The sequence below is a fragment of the Schistocerca serialis genome, chromosome 8, assembly GCF_023864345.2.
Source record: "Schistocerca serialis cubense isolate TAMUIC-IGC-003099 chromosome 8, iqSchSeri2.2, whole genome shotgun sequence".
NCBI lineage: Eukaryota > Metazoa > Arthropoda > Insecta > Orthoptera > Acrididae > Schistocerca > Schistocerca serialis.
The window spans coordinates 317,687,173-317,713,237 of NC_064645.1; the positions used below are offsets into that span (position 1 = coordinate 317,687,173).

A 26,065-nucleotide genomic window follows, 5' to 3' on the forward strand; every position below is an offset into this window, starting at 1 on the left:
TTCTTCTGGAAAATGAAGTCATCGGAGTGGTCATGAAGTTATGGAAAAAGCCAATTCTGCAGCATTTGAAGATAGCTCATTCCAATCACTATGTTTTCCTGAAAAAAGAAGAGACTGTACACTTTTTCACGACAAATGGAACAAAATACGTTCGCTTTAAGTGAGTCTCTTTCGTGCTCAATAACGTCATGAGGATTGTGGAGTCCCCATATTTGCACGCTACCGCTAGCATGAAATGTTGTTTCATCCCTGAAAATTACCAGTGATAAAAATGTAGAAAGATGTTCGTGCTGCTGTTAGTGGTCTTGTAGAAAATTTGTAATAGCATTGCTAAAACATTATGTTTTTGAGTATATTGCAATATATTCCATGTTTGTAGTATGTTTTTATCAATAAACATGGAGTTTTGAAAACAGGTCATGCTTTTGGAAACGCCTTCCTCAGCGAGGTACCTTGTATTCTACCTCCATCAAGAGGTAGATTTATTTAAATTACCAAATACGATGTTTCTAGGCCACCGCTAGCACTGCCGGCCACTGTGGCCGAGCGGTTCTAGGCACTTCAATCCGGAACCGCGTTTCTGTTATGGTCGTAGGTTCGAATCCTGCCTCGGGCATGGATGTGTGTGATGTCCTTAGGTTAGTTAGGTTTAAGTAGTTCTAAGTTCTAGGGGACTGATGACCACAGAAGTTAAGTCCCATAGTGCTCAGAGCCATTTGGACCATTTTGATTTGAACCACTGGCACTTTCTAGCAGCGGATTTTTTTTTTCAGAAAAGTTTCCGTAATTAGTGATTACAGTGGTTGATAAAAATCTCTGTTGAAGTATGTATGTTGCCAGCGATGCCTGTAATGAGAACTTCTGTATAAGGGACACGTCGCTGACAACTATTGAATAGAAGGAAGTAGAAGACCGTACACTTGATCTAAAATGTTTATTAACTGAGCTGTATCAACATAACAGAAGCGATATTACATGACTTATATACAAAGAGAAAATATTCAGGACAACGATGTACAGTGTCGCTGATATTCCACGTCCTCCACACTGTGGTCGACTTCCAGTGGGGCGACCAGATGGACTGGGCTGGTAACATGCCTTCCAGTTGGGGTAACGAGGATGACAGAGATAGTGCGGCTGTACCTGCTCGTACTTCTTTTCCTCTCGCTCTCTTCCACATGTGAGGGAAGAACGTCCCCTTTTAGAAGTACAATATCGCCAACCCAGACCTTCAGTGCTTTGCCAGTGTTCTTGACTTGACAGAAAGTCCGAAAGATCAATAAGCATTCTTTGCTCCAGCACCTCCAAAAGTCTTCGGATATCTTCTGCTGAAGCCTAAATTGCCTTACCAACTCTGTTGCTTTTGGTGGCTCAGCGACCGTGAGTAAGGTGGTCAGCCTTCCTCCAACGAGTGTGCTGGGGTGAGCACTTTGTCGTCAGTTTGTGTGACAGGTCTTGAATTAAGGGCGGCGTCTGTGTGCTCGAGTATTGTTTGTAGACATTCCTCATCCATGCTGCTGCGCCCTAGCGCTTTGTGGAGGCATCGTTTTGTCGAGTCAATCATCCGTTTGCGACAGCTTCCCCATCAAGACGCTCGTGGTGTTATAAATTTCCATGTGATAATCTGTTGTGCGACGAACTGGCGTGTCTTGTCAGTAGAGATAGCGCACCATACTTCTGTTACCAACCCGTCACCTGCATGGAAAGTTTTGGAGTTATCACTGTAAATAATGTGTGGAACGCGACGCCCTTTGAAGGGCTAGCAGGAATCGGTCGGTTTTTGAGTTGGCGATTAGTTCCAAGTGGACAGCTTTAGTTACAGCAAAGGTGATTAAATTAATTGTAACACTAATTTGTAGCGAAGCCTGATGTTTTCCCGCTATGTGTTCCCCAGTCTGTCTCTAATGACCAAGTGATGAGGCAACTCAAGTAAAATGGATGCGGATTCCTCTGCAGGAGTCAATTCCACGTGGTCGTTTTCAATAGATTCCAAAATTAAATGGCCGTAAACGCATCTTTGGTGATCATTCTGCATAGTTTTATCTGTAAGGCATCTAAACGCCTCTCGGCTCTGTGAAAGTTGTTGGGTAGAACGATAGCGGATTCTCGAAGGAGGCGAGCTACTCGTCGCTGGTTTGCAAGCATGTACGTTGCAAGAAATTCTTTCAATACCGCTGACCCTTTCCCATCCATTGATCGTTCGTGATCGGTGCTGGTTCCGATCTATTCGATGTGCCAAGAGCCACGTATAGCGTCATTATTCGGCTTCTCAACAGCTAGATTAATGAGCGTATTTCAAATGGTTCAAATGACTCTGAGCGCTATGGGACTTAACAGCTGAGGTCATCAGTCCCCTAGAACTTAGAACTACTTAAACCTAACTAACCTAAGGACATTACACACATCCATGCCCGAGGCAAGATTCGAACATGCTACCGTAGCGGTCGCGCGGTTCCATATTGAAGCGCCTAGAACCTCTCGGCCACACCGACCAGCCAATTAACGTAGTGGTTGAGTGTTTAGCTAAAACGCATCCACTGACAATACATCCGAGATTAGAGGGAAAGGATGGCAGAGACAGAGAAATTCGAATCAGCAGTGCGCTGTCGACTGTTTTCCAGTAGTGATCCGCTACATTAGATGGTTTACAGGAATATCATCTTCTCTGCAGAGGGGTGCGTCCACTGTGTGTTTGGTATTTTGATATATCTACACATTCTTGCGCACCGTCGCATTTTTCGTGAAGCTATGCAATTTCTAGAAAGGATTGAGCCTAGAATGAAAGTTTTTGTATGCGCTATTTCGCTTGAAACGCACAAATCGACGAGGCGTGGGCGCCATAGAAGATTCGAATGCATATTCTGCCAAAGGCCAAGTATCGGTAACTTGCAGGTTTAGGTTATCGAACGCATTTTGGCAAATGAATGCGGATTAACTGCCTGCATCCCAAATACAGCGTCTGAGTCGGTTCTGCCGGCCGTTGTGACCGAGCGATTATAGGCCCTTAAGTCCGGAACCGAGCTGCTGCTACGGTCGCAGGTTCGAATCCTGCCTCGGGCATGGATGTGTGTGATGTCCTTAGGTTAGTTAGGTTTAAGTAGTTCTAAGTCTAGGGGACTGATGACAAGTCGAATAGTGCTTAGAGCCATTGTTTTCGGTCGGCTCTCGCCTGTGGGCAACAATACACGTGTCGTCTGAAGGTGCGTGTAACTTGAGCGTCCCGTGACGGCATTGACCGCTGTGCTATTGTTCCAATACATCACTGATTCTACGATTCTGCGTGGCAGTGACCCGACAGGTTGTTGGTATGTTTGTGGAGATATGTGGGATTAGACTTCTACGGAGAGGTCACGTAATTCGCGTAAATAACGGGCCACTGTTTTGCCTTCCACAGGATTTACATCAGGCGCATTTGGTCGCCGAGACATCAACGTGAGTTCACTGTAATGCTCCTCAAACCACTACAGCTTGGTTCTGGCTCCGAGACACGGGCAATTATATTGCTGAAAGATGGCATTGCTGTCGGGCAAGACATCAATCATGAAGGCATGCAGGTAGTTCGCAGCTATCAGTGTGTCTTCCATTACTGCCTCAGATCCCATGCAGTCGCAGAGAATGTCTCCCATAGCATAACAGTGCTCACACCAGCCTTTGTCCGTGGCGCACTGAACTTTTCGAGCACATAGTGGTGGTCTGCTGCGGTGCTCCATGTTCAAAAACGTACGATGAACGGTATGCTCCGAAACCGCTGTGCGTGCACCAGCAGCTGTTGCAAAAGTATTGCCGGTGCAGGATTTTGTGCACGAACTGACCTTTCGATTATGTCTCATAAATTTTTGATGGGATTCATGTCGGGCGATCTGGGTACCAAATGATTCGCTCGAATTGTCGAGAATGTTCTTCCAACCAATCGCGAACAATTGCGGCCCGGTGTCACGACATCGTTGTTTGGGATCATGAAGTCCATGAATGACTTCAAATGGTCTCCAACTAGCCGAACATAACAATTTTCAGTCAATGAACAGTTCAGTTGGACCATAGGTCCAAATCCATTCCATGTAAAAACAGCCCCACCATTATGCAACGACTACCACCTTGCACAGTGCCTTGTTGACAACTTGCAACACTAGAATCCTATCCTAGCTGTTACCGGGTGAAATCGTTAGTCATCTCACCAGGCCACGGTTTTCCCGTCTTCTAGGGTCCAGTCGATATAGTCTAGAGCCCAGGAGAGGCGCTGTAGGCGATGCCGTTCTGTTAGCAAAGGTATTCAAGTCGATTGTTTGCTGCCATAGCCAATTAACGCCGAATTTCGTACGACTCTTGTTGATTGCTGGGGTTATTTCACGCAGTGTTGGTTGTCTGTTGAGTCAGTCCATGTCAAATCAACACACCTATTTTACCTCACCCTCTTAGATTTTGTTGAAAGTTGGTATACTTATAGTGGGCACTGAACCTAAGAAAAATACCAAATTTCAATTTTTTATCTCAAACCATTCCAGAAATATGGCTATGTAAACTTTTCAAAAACCAGCCAAAACTGTGTGAATGGACTTTTTTTAAAATTGTCCTAGGAGCTGCCCTAATTGAACTAGAGAACTGGGAAAGGTGTCATTTTGCAGCATTTTGCATGCTCTTTCCAGGGATATACAACAAAACATAGCTTCTAATTAATAACCTTTTTCAAAATACTGATTAATACTTTGATTTAATTTTTTTACAAAAAGTGCATAATTTAAAATTTTCAAAATATTTCCATAAATGCTTCATACCATCGTAAATCACATGGCAAAATATAAATGTGGGATGATGATGGGTTCATTGTTTAAAAAAATTATTCCGGACTCTTGTTTTTCACTAACGGCCCTAGTTTGACCAAATTGACCTTTAACAAACAGGAATTTCTTTAAAATATACTGAAAGGTAAGTAAAAAAAAGTATTAGAAAACCAAACCTAATCAGCATATTTTATAATTAAGTTGATTGCTTATTTTAATTTCATACAACTTCACTAAGAGTATATTAACCGATATAACAAAAACAAGAAATTGAGCCTTTAACTACAAACTGAAATAAAGTATGAATAAGTACAAGTATTTACATAATAGTTCTGGTCCATGATGTTTGAAATGGAACTATTAAACAAATTAAATACGTAATGCTTGTTTTTGAGTAACAGGTATCTGTACATAGCTAAATTTAACACGATAGGTACTAACAATAATTTTGAAACAACTTTCTATAAAATATACATTAACACTAACCTGAGACAAAAATTAAGTTTTGAGTTGAAAGCAGTTTCCCAATAAATTGTCTTGGAACTTCACATATTACATTCTAATAAAGCTGACTGGGTTTGGTTTACATCACTTTCATGAAGAATGTATGTTATCCCTGTCGGAGTAAATGGATTCACTTTTGTGAGAACATCCACAACTGACACCCACAGGACATTTGCATGTGCAGGATAAGAGAATGACTTAGCTGGTCCACATGGATGAAGAAAAGTTATTTTCACTTCATCAAGTTCTTCGTTTTTTTCTAAAATGTATCCAAGCCACCAGTTTCTGCCACATACGGTGGTGACATAGCCTGATACATCTTGTAACTTCAGTTTGTCTGGTGATGTAGTTACTTCCCTCTCCCAACTCTGCATATCACCTGAGAAGTATTTTACTATTAATTTTGATGTAGTGTTGGGAATGAAAGCGTGAAATTGTTGTGTTCCTTTGATTGTCAATGCCTCTTCAAGTCGGCTTTTTAAGAATATTTCTGAAGCAGCGTAGTCTTCTTGAGAGGAATATGGAAAATCAACATTTGTGATATTATCCACTGCCCACTCAAATAGATCTCGTGCGGTTTGGATCTGATTTTGGTATGGCCTTTGCAATCTTGCACGAGATGCCAGTCTCTTTACTGAACCCCCTACTCCATCACAAGGCCCTTTCCCATGTACTGTGGCTGAAAAGTGCCACTTTGCTTTTATGTTGAAGTCTTCCTCGTGAAGGCAAAGGGTCAGGAAGTTTTTCTTATTTTTATACTGAGCGGCAGAACCGTCAGAATAATAGTATTTCTTTTTTGGAATCTTTTGAAATGTTATTTGTTAGATATGAAATTAGCTTCTTTTGAAAGGTGTAAACCGCAGTTGTATTGTGCTCCAGGCAATCAGAAACAATGACAATGCTCATATGCTCAATTTTTTGTAATATATAACAAAAGGATGAATGGTAATCTGTTGTCTTGTCCAGTGGAAACTCTGAGCTTCATCCTGCAGAACTATACTATAATTTTCTGAAAAATCACATATGACAACAAATTCAGATTCCATAAGGTTTTCTCTTGTGGAGTTAAAGAATGTTCGTTGTTGCTTGGCAATGAAGTCATGCCGAATCAAAGTTGACATCTTACTACAAAATAAATCTATGAATTCTTCAGAAGTTTTCTGAACAATTTCCAGATTACATCGGTCAACTGACATCTTCTGTCAGAACTGAACTTCTTCAATTAAGTTTTCACGAAAAGAGTCTTTTAAAATTTTACGTATGACAGTTTCTCCTGGGCAATATTCACAGTTTCCCATGTTGCAATCAATTGATGATGGGTTGCAAAGCATTTTTGCAATGCACTGCTTATAATTGTTTAAGGTGCTGTTTGTTACTGTATTTAGTTTGGCATTCTCTATCATTAATGTTATGTTTTGGTGAGTTGTGCACACACAGATAGTGTGTGTGCGCCACTCTGGTCAGCTAATACACTATGTTTTGGTCTCAACGCAGCAAATTTAGAGAATCCTATTTTTGTGTCAGGAAACTTGTCTTTAAAATGTTTGTAAGCTTCTTTAAGGTTACACAAAATAAGTCTTTTTGATGTTTTTGTTTTATTTCCACTTGTTTCTGTAACTGTCACACAATCTTTAATACCTGGCATTGCCCTGCTAACATCATCATTTTCATAAAATGAATGTACGGTTTTGACAGTTTCTGTTGGTAAACACTTCCCTGGTTTTGGTTTGGACCTTCCATAAATCCTCTCTCTTTCAAAATCTTTCTGGACTGCTGAACAATGTAATTAGGGGCATTAAATTCCCTCATTATTTCCCTGACACTCCACTTTTCAGGTAAACTTGTAAGAATCATTGGTTTTTTTGCTCTACTTATAGAATGTTTAAAGTTTCTTTTAAGATTTTCAAGAACGGGTTCATCATTATCAGTATCTGACGAAGAAGTTTCAGGAGCAAGAAGAAGTTTACATGTCACTGATGAGATTTTCTTCACTTTTGATTTGGCGTAATGCCTAGATGTTAGTTTTCTCTTGTCAATTGGGGACTCACCTAGTTCTTGAAGTGTTGTGTTAAATGTTTTAACAGGTACTGAAGTTGGAGTGAATTCAGGGTCTTGGTCTCGGATGATTATCTCTGATCCAGAAGATTCTTCTTCAACACTTTCATAACTGATGGGCTCTGGTGTTTTTTTCAATTTGGTTACATCTTTCCTACATTTATCGCAAATCTTGGCACCACTTGGTATTTAAGGAAATTATTTGGGCATCCATGTTGTGACATTTCTCAATTTTTTCTGTCTCTAATAAAATGATTTGACTTCTTCAATGGATTACAATACTGCACTCTTACACCACTGCACTTTTTACTTGGTTCCATATTTATACAAAAACCACTTATAAACTGCCCTTCAATGTGTAGATTTACTTGAAAATGAACTATTAAATATAATAGATACAGGCTGGTCAACACAGAGGTAACAACTGATTTGCACTAAAACCGCAGTGCACAATAATGCTGTAGGCACACAAAGCCTTAGAAGGTAACAATGCAGACTACATCATCTCAACAATGGCTCTAGTCTCTGAATTATTGTACAGCCATCAAGGCCTATGTATATGGTCCTCTACTGACATACTACCTTAAAGGTCAGTTTGGTCAAAATAGGGCCATTAGTGAAAAAACAAGAGTCCAGAATTTTTTTTTTAACAATGAACCCATCATCATCCCACATTTATATTTTGCCATGTGATGTACGACAGTACGAAGTAGTTATGGAAATATTTTGAAAATTTTCAATTATGTACTTTTTCAAAAAAAATTAAATCAAAATATTAATTACTATTTTGAAAAAGGTTATTAATTAGAAGCTATGTTTTTTGTCTATCACTGGAAAGAGCATGAAAAATGGTGCAAAATGACTCCTTTCTCAGTTCTCTAGCTCGATTAGGGCAGCTCCTAGGGCAGTTTAAAAAAAGTCCGTTCACACATTTTTGGCCAGTTTTTGAAAAGTTTACATTACCATATTTCAGGAATGGTTTGAGGTAAAAAGTTGAAATTTGGTATTTTTCTTAGTTTCAACACCCACTATAAGTATGCCAACTTTCAGCAAAATCTAAGAGGGTGAGGTAAAACTTTTATTTAAAGTGTGTTGATTTGACATGGAATGACTCTGTTTGCAATGACAACTGTATGCAAACAACGCTTCTATCATTCGTTAAGTGAATGCCTGATATTTCGTATTCTCGGCAAACTCTTGACACTTTGGAGCTCGGAATTCCGAATTCACTAAAGGTTTCCCAAATGCTCCAACTACCAACCCGCGTTGAAAGTCGTGACGCCACAACCACGTCGGAAACTTTTCACGTTAGTCACCTGAGGACAAATGACGTCTCCGACAATGCTCTGCTCTTTTGTACCTTTTGCGATACCAACGCCATCTGTATATGTGCAGATCGGTATCTCATTACTGCTATCACCTCAGTGTAATACAATTTACTTGCACAATCCACAATTTACTGAGGAAAGATAAAGTAATGGAGATGTGCAAATTAATATGAATGAACTTTAAAGAAGTGATAGAGGAAAGAAAAACACCTTTTTATAGAGGCACAGCAGTATTCAGTGAGAATTAGATTATCAAGTAGCCTGGCCAGATAACGGAAATCAGAACAAGTTCTACCACAGAGCGACTAGCAATATAGGTATCTTTCATGAGCAATAGACCGAGTCGTGCTGAGTAAGATATATTTTCTTTGTGGAAAAATGACTGTACACTAGTCAATTACATATCTCGATTTTTCTCTGCCTTTTTTTTTAAATTGTAGCCTACAACAAAATTTGTTAAATGCCGTCCAACCACATACTTACTGTCTATACAGGAAATCATCTATGAACTGGAAGCAGCTCTTCCTCAGAAAGGATTTCAATGTATTTCTAAAACTGTCATTGCCTGCCAGCATCTTTAATTCACAAGAGAGATAATCAGATACTATTATGGCTGAATACTTTGTTCTTTTCTGTACAAGAGTAAAGATAATTTATGGATGATGGACTGTTCTTATATTATACACTGACGGAAAAAAGTCGCATCACCAAGAAGGAGTTATGCGACGTAAACAAAAATTGGTAGGCGTGTTTATACATCTGACAATGATGTCTATTCAGATATCACCCCAGTCGCATAACAGCGGCAGTTGTGGCATCGTATGAGGATGCACAGCAGATTTGCTTTAAATACACGCTGCAACAGCGTGAGTGTTAGTTACCCTTAGAGATTGGACGTGGTGAGTATTAGTAAAGAATGCCTTTAAGGCGACAAAGAAGCCATTATCAGCACCTCATCGAGTTTGAACGAGGTCGTGTAATAAAGCTACGAGAGGCTGGATGCTCCTTCTACGTAATGTAGAAAGACTTGGCAGGAATGTAGCCACAGTCCATGATTGCTGGCTGCTATTGTCGCGAGAATGTACGGTCGCAAGAAGAACGGGCTTCGGACGGCCACCTGGCACGGCCTAGAGGAAAGACAACCGTGTTCAGCGTAAGGCTCTGGCGCATCACACTGCATCTGAAGCAGCAGTCTGAGCAGCCACAGTGGCACAACGGACTGTTAGAAATCGGTTACTTCAAGGACGGCTCCGAGCCAGACCCCCTGTAGCGTGCGTCCCACTGAGGCCAAACCACCGCCATTTGCGACTTCAATGGTGTCAAACGAGAGCTCATTGGAGGGCAGGGTGGAGGTCTATTGTGTTTTCTGATGGAATCTGGCTCTGCCTCGGTGACAGTGGTGGCCGTGGTGTTGGTTATAAGGACAGATGAGGACCTGCAAGCAGTCTGTCTGCGTGCCTAGACACACCGGACCTACATCTGGAGTTACGGTGTGCGGTGCGATTTCGTATGACAGCAAGAGCACTCTCGTCACTATCCCAAGCACCCTGCCAACAAATCTGTACATCAGTCTGATGCCATTCATGAGCAGCATCCCAGGGATGTTTTCCAACTGGATAACATTCGCCCACATACCACTGTTGTAACAAATATGTGTTTCGATTGTGATGACATGACAGGAATCGGCTGTGATGCAAGGCACTGGAGTGCCAGTGAACTGAGGGGCTGATGAAGTAGAGGTAGTGCCACGTAACGTGTCTGGTTTGCAACCCATCTAACTGGGCGTGTGGAACACTGACATGGTCAAATATAAGGACGTTGCAGAGGTAATGCACACAAGCATTCACGATTAATTCTAACCGTCTACAGTTTTTGTTACCTGTGGCGTATTAGTTTGCATCACAGAAGTGAAGGTTCGGCAGGAACATATGGTTTCAGACGTTCATGTTTCACATCCTGTGCAAATGTGATCCGAAAGTTTTAGAGTGCAAAGAGGGAAAGGGAAAATTTTGAAATATGTACCTACAGTATGTCCTACACAGCACAGTATTTTTTATCATTTCAACTGCTCATTCAATTGTACCCAAGTTCTTTGACGTTTATTGGTGCGGTAATGGGAACCGATGAAAAGAATGGGAGGCAGCTGTTGCCAAAATTAAGAAAGAATTAATTTATGATGTGATAGTAAACCTGAGTTTAAAATTTCTCGCATATAGTTTAAGCATTAAGTTTTACCCTCTTCTGACAACTGAACGTGGATTGCCATAGATCAAGACGATGGGAGTATTGATATCTTCATAACATTAGTACATATCTCTGGCATTTTACTGCTTATCACCAAGAAACGGCAGTTTTTTCGTGGAAACGATACGCTTTCACCACCTCTTTAGACAGGAGCACCAAGAAGTTCGGTGTTAAGCTCTCTATAGGCCTTCAGAAAAAACTTTATAACATTTATGTTAGCAAATATCTCTTTTTTCATAAATGTTTTCCTTGCTGTTGGCAGTTTGCAGCCGGTCGGTGTGGCCGAGCGGTTCCAGGCGCTACAGTCTGGAACCGCGCGACCGCTACGGTCGCAGCTTCGAATCCTGCTTCGGGCATGGATGTGTGTGATGTCCTTAGGTTAGTTATGTTTAAGTAGTTCTAAGTTATAGGCGACTGATGACCTCAGCAGTTATGTCCCTTAGTGCTCAGAGTGATTTGAACCATTTTTTGGCAGTTTGCATTTTATATACTCTCTACTTCTTGATGCACAGATGACAATGCTGATCTGCTGCTTTTAGTGGTCTCATTTCCTAGTCTAATTCCATCACTACCACCTGATTTAATTCGAATACATTCCATTACGTTGCCTTAATTTTGTTCGTGTTACTTTTCTAACCTCTTTTCAAGACATGGTCTATTCCGCTCTCTGATAGGATAAAATGTTACCGGAAAAGTTCAAAGTTTTAGTTTCTTCTTTCTACAGTTTAATTACCTTTTCAAGTTTCTCGCTGATGTCTTTCGTAGCCTGCGCAGTGTAGAGATTGAATAACATCGGGGATACGCTACAACCCAATCTCACTTCCTCCTCAAGTACTGCTTCCATTTCATTGGGTGAAGCCGTGTTACTTGCCTCCAGGAAGGCATTTGACACTCCCGCACTGTCCTTTAGGGAAAGAAATACGAGCATACCCAGTATCGGACCAGATTTGCGACTGGATTAAAGACTTCCTTGCAGCTGCAACTCAACACGTCGCTCTTAACAGAAAAAAATTCAACACAACTACAGTCTGGTTTCTGTACAAGTTGTAGATAACCTTTCACTCACTGTATTTTATCCCTGCCACCTTCAAAATTTCTTACAACTTCCAGTCAACATTGCAAAAGATTTATCTAAATTACAAATTCAGAATTAATCAGTCACATATTTCGAAAGATCAAATTCGCCTCACTCCCTAGCTCAAAATTTAACCATGGGCCCACTAAAGTTCCTAATAAAAGACGTAAAACGATTCTTACGTGATAATATAGAGATTGACACAAAGGAAAACACTACCACAAACAGTTTCATAGTATCCACTCTCCAAAGCCCCATATAGCAGCGCAATTTGAAAGTGTATGGACACAATCCAATGGCACTTCTAAACTTAAAATGATAGGCGAGGGTTGCTCAAAGTTTTAATGACCACTCCAAAAAAAAAAAAAAAAAAAAAAAAAACTCGTATTTTTTGTCTGTTTACAGCTACATGTTTGTAGTCACAGCCCACACTGAAGACCCTCGACACGGCATCGTAACACATCGCTTGAGGAGCCAAAGCAAAACGACGTAGTCCGTTGATGAAGTGCGGTAATTCACTTTCAGCATTTGAAGGGAAGCAACATTGCAACACTTGTTGCTAAGTTAGAGGAAGTGTAGGACTGCAACGCACCATCATACAATGAGTTGACAAAAGTCATAAGATAGCGATATGTACACATACATATGGCGGTAGTATCACGTCCACAAGGTATAAATTGACCGTACGTTGGCGGAGCTGTCATTTGTACTCAGGTGGGTCATCTGAAAATGTGTCCGTCGTGATTATAGCGACACGACGGTAATTAAAAGACTTTCAACTCAGAATTGTAGTTGGAGCTACACGCATAGGATATTCTAGTTCGGAAATCGTAAAGGAATTCAATATTCCGAGGTCCACAGCGTCAAGAGCGTGCCGAGAGTATCAAATTTCAGGCATTGCCCCTCATCATGGACAACGCAGAGGCCACGGGCCTTCACTTAACGACCAAGAGCGGCGCCGTTTGCGTAGAATTGTCAGTACTGAGAGACAACCAACACTGAGTGAAATAACCGCAGCAATTAAACTGGGAGTACGATGAAAGTTTCAGTTATGAAATTTGGCGCTAGTGGGCTATGGCAGCAGACGACCGATACGGGTGCCTTTTCTAACAGCACGACACCGCCTGCAGCGCCTCTCCTGGGCTCGTGACCATATCAGTTCGTGACCAGATCAGTTGGGCCCTAGATTTCTGTAAAACCGTAGTCTCGTCACATGAGTCTCGATTTCATGTGGTAAGAGCTAACGGCAGGGTTCGAGTGTGTTGTGGACTACACACAGCCGTGGAACCAAGTTTTCAACAAGGCACTGTTCAAGCTGTTGGTGGCTTCATAATTGTGTGAGCTGTGTTTGTGTGGAATGGTGTGGGTCCTCTAGCGCAACTGAACCAATCATTGCTTGGCCGGTGAAAAGAGGTTCGACACGATATTAGGAGGTGTCCCATGATTTTTGTCATCTCACTGTATGACACAGTGGTTAGATTATGAGTAGCTTCCCGTGTGCTCAAACAAGTCTAAATGACTAAGGACGAAGCGGCAGATCATGTCCCGGTGAAGAGCCGGAACCACTAGAGAAGTAGAGTCACTGCTCCTCCCAGACTGGCGTATTACACTAGAGACGTAATGAAAATCAGCCATGTATCAGTTGTCAACAGACTGCACGACATTTTGAACACGGCAAAGATCACCGCCCGCTAAGTTCCTCGGCTGTTTATATGCATTCAAAATTTAAATTTTAGAATGTGTAAGTAGGCTGTTTAGGTTTTTATGTTGGTAACGCCACGTAGCGTTCTGTATGAAAATCACTGACTGCGCCGTGTGCAGTCTGTGGCTGATTTGCATTGTTGGAATATTTGCTATTGCAGTGTTGGGCAGTTGGATGTGAACAGCGCGTAGCATTGCGCAGTTAGAGGTGAGCCGCCAGCAGTGGTGGATGTGGGGAGAGAGATGGCGGAGTTTTGAGAGCGGATGATCTGGACGTGTGTCCGCCAGGAAAACGAAATTTGTAAGACTGGATGTCAAATTTTAGGCATTAACCCTCATCATGGACAACGCAGAGGCCACGGGCCTTCACTTAACGACCAAGTGCAGTGACTCTTGAACACTATTGAGGTAAATACATTGTTTGTTCTCTATCCAAATCTTTCATTTGTTAACTATGCCTATCAGTAGTTAGTCCCTTCAGTAGTTAGAATCTTTTATTTAGCTGCCAGTATTGGCGCTCGCTGTATTGCTGTAGTTCGAGTAACGAAAATTTTTGTGAGGTAAGTGATTCATGAAAGGTATAGGTTATAGTTAGCCACGGCCATTCTTTTGTAGGGATTATTGAAAGACAGTTTGCATTGCTCTAAAAATATTGTGTGTCAGTTTAGTGATGATCAGAATAAGTAAAGAGAGAAATGTGTGAGTACGTTCAGTTTTGCTCAGCTGCTTGAGAATCAAATAACGTAAGAGGTTTACCAGCACAGTAATTCATAAATTTTTCTAAGGGGATGTTTCAAATGTTGTAGTAAGTTCCTATGGGACCAAACTGCTGAGGTCATCGGTCCCTAGGCTTACACACTTCTTTAACCTAACTTCAACTAACTTACGCTAATGACAACATAGCCCCCTTGCCCGAGGGAGGACTCGAACCTCCGCGCGAACCGTGGCAAGGCGCCTCAGTTACATGCATTTAAAAACACCATCGAACCGAAGGGGTAAAGGAAATGTTGTGGCTGCGTAAGACCGGGCCAGATGACTTCTTCAGCCACTGCCTCACAATGAACGATTGTTGGGTGTAGCACTGTGACCCACAGAGAAATGAGCAAGGAGCAAGCAGTGGAAAAATGTGGATGTACCAACCCTGGATTAGGCAATTCGATGTTAGTGGGACTTCCGTGAAGTGGTTCTAACAGAATATGTTCGTATCCAAATTGTCACAGGAGCATACCACCAAATTCCTCTGAAAAGGTTACTGGATGCTGTCAAGGCGAAGCTGCATGGGGTGCTGTCCAAGCGGGTCTTTTTGCTCCGATACAACGCCCTAGCTCATTCTGCAAACGACACAATCAAGCATGCTGCTTATTTTGGCTATCAAAATTTGCGTCTCCCTTATAAAGCTCGAGTTACGCACTTATTCCCCACTAAATATTAATTGCAAACGTAAGATATAGGACTGATGACCTCAGATGTTAAGTGCCATATTGCTTAGAGCCTTAAGATGTGGAAATAATAATTTCAGATACAGAATTTTGATGAGGTTTCGGTCCACAACCTTAGTGACGTTTATTCGTGAAGTCATTACACTTTAGGCTGTTAAAATATTATTTATTACCGTTGAAACTCCATGGCCGTAGTCACTGTCAACCATTGTGAGATACTGGGACACAATCAACAACATAAAGTTGTGACGTGCACAAGCAGAGTTCCCGGCAGTGCAAAACCAAGTTAATGTATAATTGTATCTATTCTTGACTGGCATATACTTGTGTAGAGATACTGCAGTTTTGTATGATTATTTTCAAAGACTCACATGCAGTTATTATTTTGAGGGGCATCTGTATTATTATTTGCAGAATATACTGAGAGTTTATAGTTTAGTGATTAATCGTTTACTTTACTTAGTGAATATGTATGACTCTGTGGGTACTAATATTCAATCAATTGCCGAATGTGAAGTTTTTTAATTGCTGCGTGGAGCTGGGACCATTATTTATTCTTTGTCTGTCATTTAGTAGGTGAAGTGATTAACTGCTGGAGCTTACTGCACCGAGGAACACATGGCTTTTCCCGACTAGTGTTTCAGTATAATAACCGATTTTAGAATCATGTGAAGGAAAGCACTCTACAGATCACCATAAGCAGTTTCCGGCAGTTTTCTGCTGTTTCTGTCGCTGTGAGAAATGAGATTATGTTTTGTGCGGATTTTGTAAACATTACGAGCTCTACATGTTTAACTGCTGTATAATATATTAAAACTATTTGGAGTATGTTGTTAATTCTTCAGTTACAGAGTTTCATGGTGAGTAAAACTGTGTATATTGTTAAAACTAGTTACATAATGTGTAGATGTTAAAGCTCGTCAGGCGCGCACCATCTTATACCTTGAAAGAGAGATCCTACAGTGCAACACGTGATATTTGCAAATGAACTTAGTTTCTACATTATCTTAACAACTTTACCTGTCGTGAAAATAGAAATTTGCGTTAATTGCCAATAGCTATTACTTCAGAATCATTTTAACTTGTAACTGGTTTTTGATAGTACTTCTTATTAATTTGATTTAGCTTGCAGATTATTGGTGTACAGTAAAGTAATAGTGTAGCACAGACACCGTTAAATACAGTACTGATAAGATTTTCTCGACCGCACCACTTTTCTAATGACATAATAATTTAACAGTTTTTCACATCTGGAAAAACCATACTTTCCTGGAGTAACTTACAGTTTTGGAAAAAGACTGCAGCACAAATAATGCTAGCGCTATCGTTTCGTATTGGATAAGAAAATACTTGGTAATTTCTTGATGATGTTACAAACTTTCAGGGATGGTGGAGAAGTGAAAATGTATCAATTGGATGTAAGGGACCCTGGTTCAGACCCTACAGAATCGGAAGTTATTAGCGAAAATCGTCCTGATGTCTCTGGCAGTGGAATTCATGTACTGATACTGATGTTGTTAAGATTGTAGGGTAGGAAACTTGTTGAAATGGCAGTGTGGACGAAAACAAGAAAAAGTCTAGTAAACATAGGCCTAAATTCCATACATTAAGAACTATGAGCACTTTTTCCTCTTCGATACTATAAACCACATGTTCTCTACTGCAGACTCTTAGGTTTTCACGTATTTGGAGGAGGTAGCTTGGACCAAAAGAAGGAAAGATGTCCAGTAAACATGGAGTCGAAAATGCAAACACCAAGAGCTATTAGAACTTATACAATAGAAGAGCTGTTACACAGCAGCGAAGATGAACAGGCGCTCGTAGTTCTTAATGTATTCATTTTTGAACCCACGTTTACTAGACGTTTGTTTCTTCTTTTAGGCTTCTCCAAATACATGAAAACCAAATATCTTGCAGTAGATGAGATGTGTTTTACAGTATCGAAGATGAACAAGTGCGCATGTTTAGTAAGTTAGGCGGTTGAGAGTCGATGTTAATTAGACATTCTTGTTGTTTTTGTCCATATTATATCCCTACACTCGTAGTAATAATAGTACCAATACATGTATTTCCATTGTCAGAGGTATCAGAACGGTTTTCGGTTATAAGTTTCGTCTCGGTCGCTTCCGGTCCAGGGTCCCTTACCTTAAATTGACACATTTCCCTTCTCCATCATTCTTGAAACGTTGTAACATCATCACGAAATAAAAGTGTACTTCTGTTACAGAGCTAGCTAGAGCTGAAATTCTAAAACAGTGATCCAAAGACTCACCCCACTTCTTTGGCGATTATCGTCGCTCGAAGCGGCGAAACGTCATTGAAGGCAGTCAGATACGAATTCTATGACCGCTTTATACGATTTTTTGTACTGGAAAATTACTTTTTTCGGGGGATTTTTATTTTAGGCTCGTCACAGCGGTGATACGCCCGGGAAAGACAACCCAAATTACGAGGGTTATTCGGAAAGTAAAGTCAGAATCGCCGTAACTAATCGAATGTTACACAAACATAGAAACGTGCAAGTGCACAGACACCCGGTATGCCAAAGACGCCGTTTACGTTGGTTTTGTCGTAGGGTGCGGTTTACAGTGTCCAAAATATTTGAAACATTCGATCAGCCCGACGACTGTGAAATACGATAAATGGTTAGGTTTTTGACACCAAGGAACACTCAAACAGCGCAAATTCATCGCCAGATAAATGAGGTGTATGGCGTGCTATGAGTGACAGCGAAGTGCTTACGTAAATGGGTGGACATGAAAATGTCCGTGATGAACCGCGATCAGGGCGACAATCAGTGATCTTAGAAGATTTGATCAAAGCCGTGTACGAAATGATTCGTGAAGACCGGCGGCACACCATTTCGGCTTTAGCATAGAAATTTCGGATTGTGAGTAGAACAACTCGGCACAAAATTGTCTCTAAAAATTTGTAAATTCGCAAACTATGCACACATTGTGTTGCCAAGCTACTTACTGAGAAATACGAAATGGAAGCAGTGGCTTGCGTTCTTGATTTTTTGGATAGATGCCGTAAGGAACGTGATCGGTTTTTAGAGAACACTGTAACAGGGGACGAGATGTGGGTTTCTGACCCCAGAGTTGAAACGTCAGTCGATGGAATGACGTCAGACGACATCAGCAGTCAAAATGAAGACCAAGCAGACAACGTCAACACGCAAGGTAATGGAAACCGTGTTTTGGGACATTCATGGGGTCTTGTTAGTCGAGTTTACGCAGCAAGAGACTGAAATAAACGCAGCCGCTTACTGCGCTACGCTGACTGAACTTCGTCCTGTAATATGGAAAAAGCGATGTGGCCTCCTGATGTGTGGAGTTTTGTTGCTGCATGAAATGCCAGAAACCTTTCTGCCTTAAACCCAGAATCTGATCACATCTTTTGGATGGAAACATATTGTCCACCCACCGTAGATTCCTGACTTGGCACCGAGCAGTTTTTCTAAAATAGTTTCTCGGCCGCGAGCACATCGCAACAGAAGCAATTATAAACTGATTACCGTCACAGGCAGCAGACGTCTATGCGTAGGGATACAAAAGCCATAACAATGGCTATAACCCTGAATTAGTTGACAAACTCCTACACAAGAAACAAAGAAGGAAAATCTTGCCCTACATTTATGCCACCTCTGCAATAAAAACCACACCAAAAATCAACTGGTGTACTATTCCATATCTAGGTAAGCTATCAGACAAACTAGCCAAAACACTGAAATCCCAAAACTATTAAACATCATTTTATGTAAGAGGCACTACAGCTAATCTCCTACTCAGCAGAAAGGACAAAACAGATGAACTAAGCAACAGTGGGGTCTACAAAATAACCTGCACTGACTGCAATAAACTGTACATTGGTCAAACGGGCCGGTCCATATCAACAAGGCTGACTGAACATGAACGCAGGTGAAGATTAAATAAATCAGACTTCACCATTGCTGAACATGTGCTCAAAGAAGGAAACAAGTATCTAACACACACAGAAGTGCTACATATACCCAACAAAGGCAGAAAACTCAGCCTACTAGAAGCACTTGAAATTAACAAACACTTAGCCCTAAATCCCCAGCTGGTTCTAAATGACCAATTGCAACTGAGCACATCACAACTCTTAAAATTTACGCTGTACAGTAAACCTGCTACTAACCACAAAGCGTCCCAATAGTAAACAAATTCACACCCCAATATAATGTAATATCCCTTATGTCTTTACATTCCTAACTGTAACTCAACTGTAACAATGTAATATTTGATATATACTAATGCACAATTTTTCTAATAACAAAATGTAACTCCCAAAGAAAACATCGCTGTTGTACAACCAACAATTAGTGTCCAGTGCAAACTGTTCACAACAAATACAAAAAATTGTAATTTTGTAATAATGTGTATTCTAAATAATTCTAATTGTTATCATGCATGGTACTGACAAACCATAAAATGTGATTTATTATGTTGAGGAACAGTTTTACAGAAAAAAAGTCAAAAGACCCGTTTGACAATTCCAAAGACAATACCACAACTAAAGATCGTATGTAAGTGAGTTGTATCTTAGTGCAGAATTTTTGGTTCGTAAGAACACAAACTCCTTGTGCACAATAGCCAGTAGTTATCTGAAGATGGCCTAATAGCCGAAAACTAATTCATACAAATAAAAATCAGTAGAACAAAAAAACCGCCAAAGTGTTATTCAATCCTCAATATGGAATTGTTCTAACAAGAAGCGACGGAAGAATCCATAAATAAGCTTGTAGAGCGTTGTGACAAATGTTTAAACAGGTTTGGAAAGTCTGTAAAAACGGAGGAACATATGAGAAATTAAATATTAAAAAAAGGGGTTTGAATAAGATTGTGATGGTGGTATGTTTTATAAATAATTGGATCTTACTTTCCGAATAACTTGTATATGAACTTCAGCGGTCGAGATTCAATCTTTAATTTTATTTTTAGAATGCGGAACGCGAGCACCCTCCCCCCCCCTCCCCTGTTCCTCTCCTGCTCTCCCCCCCCCCCCCCCCCCCCCCCGATCCGTCTTCTGCTAACATGGCACAAATGGACTGGCATTTCTATAATGAGGACATTTTATTTTCTTAGTGGAAGGTCTGCAGCAAGGCATCCATCGTTGGGAAATATCCGACGCACTGTAGAGAATAGGTAACAGCATCACCAAATATCATCGTCCTGACGCATTTTTTGGACATGATAATTACAACTTTGTGCTAGCGCTCGTCGAGTGATTGCATAATTGCACGATTATTATAGTGATTTTTACGATGCTCCGTACTTCAGTCGGTAAAAACGGAACCCTTATGGGATCACTTTGTTGTCCATCTGTCTCTCTATCCGACTTTTTCAGGAATGGTTAGATTTATCATGCTGAAATTTATGTGACGTGTTAAGATCTGTGGTCCCTTGGTGGTGTAAGAAACTGAAGCTTCTAAGCAGTCAAATGACACGGCTATTTGTTACATATTTTAATACTAGCAAACTCACTCGTCAAATCCTAAGGGGTACTTCCCGTAGGCCTAGAATAATGAAATTTGCCAAGAAGAAAAGTTTCACAGTAAAAGAGAAAATTTCCAATTTTAAATTATAATTATATGACATGAAAAAAATCATTTTTTATCTGACTGTATGTCTGTAAAGACCCCTTTTTCTCAAGAACGCGTAGACGTATCAAGTTGACATTTATGTTACATACAGGAATCTATGGTTCATTGGTTCTGTAATAAATTCAGTGTGAGTTATCTAACATTACCACTGGAAACACCTCCCAAACCACAACAAACACTGAATTACCAATACCACAGACCGAAAGTGAGGAGAGGGAAATGTGCGGTAGTATGATTTTTGTCACTTACTAATGGTTTTTTAGATGGAAACCTGTTATTATTTTTAGGACAATTGAAAATAGAAACAAATACTTAATCAGTGTCGTTTGTTACATTGTAAAATGTTAAGTACATACGGAGTACTTTGTAACGTAAAGTTGACGCTTGAAACCTCAAACGTTCAGTCACGTGTTGTAACAAGCATGATGTGCAGGGGTATGTTTACGAGGACTACAATGTTCACGAGTTTGGCTTTCTCAGTGTCTGCATGTAGCGCTTGCTGAATTAGTCCTTGTACTCAGAATAACTGTAATACACTGTGTTGCCGGATGTCTGTGATATTATACCGTACACAAGTAGGAACAGACGTATGCACAGTAGGAATGTGAGAAGGTCGCAATTATAACAGTGTGTACAGTGTTGTAAGAACTGTGAAAATGTTTTATTCTAACTCTGAAAAGGCAGAGATGAAACTCATCTATGGCGAGTGTAGCCAAAATGCAGCTGCAGCCTGAAGGTTGTATGCAGAAAGGTACCCGGACAGAGACCATCCAACGCGTCGCACATTTGAAAACATCTACAAACAATAGGTATGGTCGTAACATGCAGACGGTTCCGTAACAAACCCATCGCAGGAGAGGTATGTGCAGTTGATTTGTTAGCTGCTGTTGCCGTGAACTCACACATGAGTTCACGTGACATCGCTAGAGGAAGTGCAATGAGTCAAAGTAGTGTAATGCGCATACTTCGTCACAAATTTCACCCGTATCATGTGTCGCTGCACCAGCCATTACATAGAGATCAGTTTAATAATCGAGTGAATATCTCTCAATGGGCATTAACAGAGAATGCGTTGCAGTTCTACCTCTTTACCGATGAAGCAGGTTTCACAAACCACGAACCACAGTGCAGTGAATTTACGAAACATGCATTACTGGTCGATGGACAAGATCGCTGGCTTCGACAGGTAGAGCGACAGCGACCGTGGAATGTAAATGTATGGTGCGGAGTAATTGTCTACCATTTGATTGGTCCTCACTTCATTGAAGGCACCCAAACAGCTATAAAATACATCGAGTTTCCACAAAATGATCTGCCAACATTGCTAGAAAATGTCCGGCTGGAAACGTGTAGACGTGTGTGGCATCAACATGGTGGTGCTCATGCACAGTCTGCAACGAACACTAGGCTGACCATTGATAGAATGGTCGACGGGCCTGTAATAGGACGTGAACGCATAAATTGGCCAGCCCGTTCTTCTTATCTTACACCTTTTGACTTCTTTCTGTGCGGTATGTTAAAGGAGAACGTGTACCGTGATGTGCCTCCAACCACAGAGGATATGAAACATCGTATTGAGGCAGCATTAGACCAGATGTACTGCGTCGTGTAAGACATTCATCACGCGGTAGATTGCAAATCTGTGCAGCAAATGATGGACACCACTTTGAACATTTATTGGCCTGAAATGTTCGGACACACTCTTTTACATTCTGTAATTGAAAAGAAAAAACAAATTTGTAAGTTTAACTACTTTCTCATGTTAATGCATATTTTCTTCCAACGAATCAGTGACATACAGTGTTCTTCAGAGAAAAACACTGATAAAAATGTTAACATGTGGACGTAACATGGCTCATCTGTACCTACGTTATAAGTTACTCAAGCCTCAACTTTACGTTACACATTACTCTAGATGTATTAACATTTTACGATGTAAGAAACGGGATTGATTAAGTATTTTTTTCTATTTTCAGTTGTGCTAAAAATAATAACAGGTTTCCACTTAAAAAATGTAAGTATGCGTTGAAAATCATACTTCTGTGTATTTCTCAATGGTTTGTATTAACCAGTTACACCAGTCCCTCTCCTCACTTTCTGACTGCGGTATTGGTTATTGAGTGTTTGTTGTGGTTTGGGAGGTGTTTCCAGTGGTAATGTTAGGTGACTTACCCTGTATAATCTTCTAAGTCGAAGCTATCAAAAAGTGCGGCCTTTTATCTCATAGATTTTGATACTTGCAAACTTGCACATTAAGACCTGTAGGGAAATTCTCGTTGACCTAGTCTCAAGAAATTTGGCAGGAAGGAAGGTTTAGAAGTAAAAATAAATGAAAATATTCGACAACTGTGAATGTTTAATTACATCACACACGAGAAAAGTTTTCTTTTGTCATTTGCTATCCGATTTCAGACTTGAAATTAGCACATTCTCGGAAGTCGTGGAGTCGCTGGGACTGATATCTTACCAGTATCAATGGCGATAATGGACAAAAATCGTCGAGATTCTCGATTCCTGGAATGGATGCACTGTTTTTACAGGGTGGTTCATTGATAGCGACCGGGCCAAATATCTCACGAAATAAGCATGAAACGAAAAAACTACAAAGAACGAAACTTGTCTAGCTTGAAGGGGGAAACCAGATGTCGCTATGGTTGGCCATCAACCCCCATTTTTATTACATATTCGTGTAGCACGTAAAGAAATATGAATGTTTTAGTTGGACCACTTTTTTCGCGTTGTGATAGATGTCGCTGTAATAGTCGCAAACGTATGAGTACGTGGTATCACGTAACATTCCGCCAGTGCGGACGGTATTTGCTTCGTGATACATTACCCGTGTTAAAATGGACCATTTACCAATTGCGGAAAAGGTCGATATCTTGTTGATGTATGGCTATTGTGATGAAAATGCCCAACGGGCGTGTGCTATGTATGCTGCTCGGTATCCTGGACGACATCATCCAAGTGTCCAGACCGTTCGCCGGATAGTTGCGTTATTTAAGGAGCCAGGAATTTTTCAGCCATATGTGAAACGTTAACCACGACCTCCAACAAATGATGATGCCCAGGTAAGTGTTTCAGCTGCTGTCGCGGCTGATCCGCACATCAGTAGCAGACAAATTGCGCGAGAATCGGGAATCTCAAAAACGTCGGTGTTGAGAATGCTCCATCAACATCGATTGCACTCGTACCATATTTCTATGCACCAGGAATTGCACGGCGACGACTTTGAATGTAGTGTACAGTTCTGCCACTGGGCACAAGAGAAATTACGGGACGATGACAAAATTTTTGCACGCGTTCTATTTAGCGACGAAGCGTCATTCACCAACAGCGGTAACGTAAACCGGCATAATATGCACTATTGGGCAACGGAAAATCGACGATGGCTGCGACAAGTGGAACATCAGCGACCTTGGCGGGTTAATGTATGGTGCGGCATTATGGGTTCAAATGTTCAAATGGCTCTGAGCACTATGGGACTTAACAGCTATGGTCATCAGTCCCCTAGAACTTAGAACTACTTAAACCTAACTAACCTAAGGACACCACACAACACCCAGTCATCACGAAGCAGAGAAAATCCCTGACCCCGCCGGGAATCGAACCCGGGAAGGCATTATGGGAGGAAGGATAATTGGCCCCCATTTTATCGATGGCAATCTAAATGTTGCAATGTATGCTGATTTCATACGTAATGTTCTACCGATGTTACTACAAGATGTTTCGCTGCCATGACAGAATGGCGATGTACTTCCAACATGATGGATGTCCGGCACATAGCTCGCGTGCAGTTGAAGCGGTATTGAATAGCATATTTCATGACAGGTGGATTGGTCGTCGAAGCACCATACCATGGCCCGCAAGTTCACCGGATCTGACGTCCCCGGATTTCTTTCTGTGGGGAAAGTTGAAGGACATTTGCTATCGTGATCCACCGACAGCGCCTGACAACATACGTCAGCGCATTGTCAATGCATGTGCGATCATTGCGGAAGGCCAACTACTCGCTGTTGAGAGGAATGTCGTTACACGTATTACCAAATGCATTTGACGGACATCATTTTGAGCATTTATTGCATTAATGTGGAATTTACAGGTAATAACGCTGTAAAAGCATGCGTTCTAAGAAATGATAAGTTCACAAAGGTGCATGTATCACATTGGAAGAACCGAAATAAAATGTTCAAACGTACCTACGTTCTGTATTTTAATTTAAAAAAACCTACCTATTACCAACTGTTCGTCTAAAATTGTGAGCCATATGTTTGTAACAATTACAGCGCCATCTGTCACAAAGCGAAAAAAGCGGTACAAGTGAAACATTCGTATTTCTTTACGTACTACACGAATAAGTAACAAAAAATGGGGGTTCCTATTTGAAAAAACGCAGTTGATCTCCGTTTGACCTATGGCAGCGCCATCTAGCGGGCCAAACATAGCGCCATCTGGTTTCCCCCTTCAAGCTAGACGAGTTTCGTTCTTTGTAGTTTTTTCGTTTGACTCTTATTTCGTGAGATATTAGGCCCGGCCACAATCAATGGACCACCCTGTATACAGAATTAAGTTTTTACATAACCCCCGGAGCGCGAGTCCGACTAGCGCCTGACCAACTTTTAGTGACGGGAAGTCCGTACGGCGTTGCTGTCCATACCTGGACGGCCACTGCGGTGTCGAAGTGCGGCTGGCTGCCCTGGTTCGTCCGTCAGCTGCCCACGGCTACATCCGCATGGCTCCGGGCCGCCGTCCAGACCTCAACTGCTGCTGCGCGCCTCCCCTGCCGGCTGCTCCCTCTCTTAATCAGTGTCCCCACCACAAGGAGCCGCAACTCACGGTGCTACGAGAATTTGTACGCTTGCATTTGATAGATAAGACACATTCCAGTGCGCGTCACAAGTTGTTGAAGGTATGCTTTTTCTCTTTACGTCACAGTGCGTACAAAAATCGTGATAGACTATGTTTAAACAGAGCCTGCCATTGTCTTTTACTTACTTACCTAACGCTCCAACCGCTACCAAATTAACTGGCCATCATACTTCCTTCACTAGTTTATTGTTTTACGTTCCTCCGAGCGTGTTTTGTTCGGTTAGTTCACAGTCGTTATGCCATGTCTTTTGCACGGAAGGAACCGCTTCTGTTTTGTACGCAGACCCAAGCAATCAAAACGTTAGATAACGCCAGCCAGTGTCGACAGTGGATCCTGTGATACAGTGCAGTATTATGAGTTATCTGTTGAAAATTGTTTGTGTTCAAAAGAGCATTGTACATTGGGACCAACCTGATGAGGCAGTGCAGTTGCTAGGACACTGACT

General features: G+C 41.2%; 1 protein-coding gene across 2 annotated transcripts in view; it reads right to left on the reverse strand.

Annotated features, from left to right (window-relative positions):
- LOC126416411 (sodium-coupled monocarboxylate transporter 1-like) overlaps window positions 1-25,531 on the reverse strand; it is a 182,116-nt gene extending 156,585 nt beyond the window's left edge. Inside the window, exon 1 of one of the 2 annotated variants that reach the window (XM_050084126.1) lies at window positions 25,408-25,531. The gene's annotated coding sequence lies outside the window, so the exon portion shown is untranslated. Of the gene's footprint in view, window positions 1-23,217; window positions 23,238-25,407 lie in introns of those variants that run through there. The other variant, XM_050084127.1, reaches the window with a different exon arrangement.
- Window positions 25,532-26,065: the final 534 nt, after the last annotated feature.